The 2,101-nt window shown below is 43.3% G+C and overlaps 1 protein-coding gene across 3 annotated transcripts in view; it reads left to right on the plus strand.

Annotated features, from left to right (window-relative positions):
* The first annotated feature begins 426 nt into the window (after positions 1-426).
* znf536 (zinc finger protein 536) overlaps positions 427-2,101 on the plus strand; it is a 241,165-nt gene continuing 239,490 nt past the window's right edge. Inside the window, exon 1 of one of the 3 annotated variants that reach the window (XM_087180210.1) lies at positions 427-893. The gene's annotated coding sequence lies outside the window, so the exon portion shown is untranslated. Of the gene's footprint in view, positions 894-1,187; positions 1,746-2,101 lie in introns of those variants that run through there. The other 2 variants (XM_087180209.1, XM_023429722.2) reach the window with 2 other exon arrangements.

Raw genomic sequence — 2,101 nt, forward strand, 5'->3', positions numbered from 1 at the left:
TTATCACACTCCTCTACTCATGCACTTACATTATAGAAAACAAGCTGCCCGTGCAAGAGAGCGCTTGATACTTTTTTATTATTACCAAACCGTTCCCATAATTACCCCATAATCATTATATAATCCTGTAACAAAGCCTCTATTGAAGCCCTGTCTTTTGTCAACGCTGGGACACTGAATCTATAATTGCATTATTTAGTCTCTTCCAGCCCTCTATAGAAGCGTAATATATCAAAACCATCCCGCTAGGCAGGTTGTTTAGTTGCAACAAACACTTCGGCCTATACGGGACGTCTTTTTTGGTCGTATGTTTTTTTTTTTTTCCTTTTTACGCATCGCAAAAAAAAAGTTGTGCCAACTTCAAGTTTAGAGCTCCTGTTGGAAATATCAGAAAAAAAAGAAAGTATTTGCTTCTTCTTCTTCTTTTTTTTTTTTTTTTTTGGCTGACAGCGTGGCTGCTTTTCAAACATCCTCAGAGAGGTGTGTAGAAATGCACTCATTCACAAACTGGACCGCTCGCATCATTACTGCTATAGCATATTCTCAAATAATTATGTTCATTCCCTCTTGCGCTCCCAGACAGAAAGAATAAATCGTCAATACAGTGAGGAGAAGAAAAAAAAAGCAGGCAAAAAGCGAGTTTCTGAGGAGCGGCTTTGCGTTTGTGTGCACGGGGATTGGCAACACAACGGGGCTTATTTACATTAAATACGCCACAAGGTTACAGTGCAGATAGATGAGCGTCATTTTTATCACTCATTACTTCTCTTAAGCGGTGACTGACGCTCAGGACGCACAGGAGGCATCACTCATTTATCCTGGAGTTTTTTTTTCCCCCTTCCAAAGCGAGGACAAGAAGAGGATACACACTCGGAACAGTTCACTTAAAAAAGGTAATGAATTCTACTTTTTTGGAGTAAATTTGTGACCTGGGTGTCTTTCCACAGAGGGGCTGTTTTCCAAGGCAATTTTTGAACGCGCGGTGCCTTCAGCGGCGAGGCTGCCTGTGTGTGTGAATGCTCATGTAGGCAGAGGGATACATTTTGAAATAAAGCAGTGTTTGTGGACAGGTTCAAGGTCAGAAACAAAGTTAGGTGGTCGGGAATCGGCTTTTTGCTCCTGTCACTGTACCAGGGGGAAATGTAACGTTGAGGAAGAAGAGGAGGAGGAGGGGGGGATTATTTCTTTAAACCAGGTTCTGTTCACCGCTGGGCTCAGCTGCTTTTTTATCCCCCCGTCAACGGCGAATACCGCAAGACCCGGGCTGTATGTATCCACAGCCAGTCAGCTCCGCTCTCTACAATGGAGTTCCTTTTTAACGGTAGCTACAATGCGTTTCACCTACCAGATAGGGGGAGTTCAAGCTGAAGGGAATATGCTGATCTGATGCCCGGGGATCGGCATCAATGCAAACGTTTACTTTTAGCAGGCAGCGACTGAGAGAGAGAGAGAGAGAAGAGAGAGAGAGAGAGAGAGAGGGGCACAGAGGAAAAAAAAAGACAAGTAATAAAGCAGCGTTTTTCATTTGAAAGTCGGGGTGCGCGGCAGGGAGCAGTTGTAAGGGACAGGATCGAGGAGTGGACAGTATTTAACAGGTCCGAAGCCACTTTTCAACACCCACGTCATCCGAAAAGAATATGATCCGGTGAAATCATATGGACATGCCTCATTATTCAATGAACACTATCTCTCACAACGCGGCGTTTACGCGCAGGAGTTAGCCGGCGCTTCGCCAAATTCAAAAGGTAAGAAGTGTTGGGGGGGCATGCAGTATTATGACTGTCTCTTATACACATCTAACAAAAAAAACAACAAAAAAAAAAACACGGTGACAAAATAAGCAGCTGGGACCGAAAGACACGAGCTGCCGTGCTCGACACCTTGCAACTAAAACGCCAAATAAACTATTTTTTTTTTAAGCCTCAATTTATTCCAGCAGAAATATAAATCCTAACGTGTTTTTGTTTACCGCTGCATGTTTCACTGAATGCGCGTTAAAGGCTCGCGAGCTGCACCGCTTTGCTATAAATTATATCGCTCGCGCAGATTCTGCCACACAAATCTGCGAGAGTTTTTTTTTTTTTCTCTTTTTTTTTTTTTT

Source organism: Seriola lalandi, unplaced genomic scaffold, assembly GCF_002814215.2.
Source record: "Seriola lalandi dorsalis isolate HSWRI2012SDOR001 ecotype SW California unplaced genomic scaffold, Sedor1 jcf7180002054898, whole genome shotgun sequence".
Classification (NCBI taxonomy): Eukaryota; Metazoa; Chordata; class Actinopteri; order Carangiformes; family Carangidae; genus Seriola; species Seriola lalandi.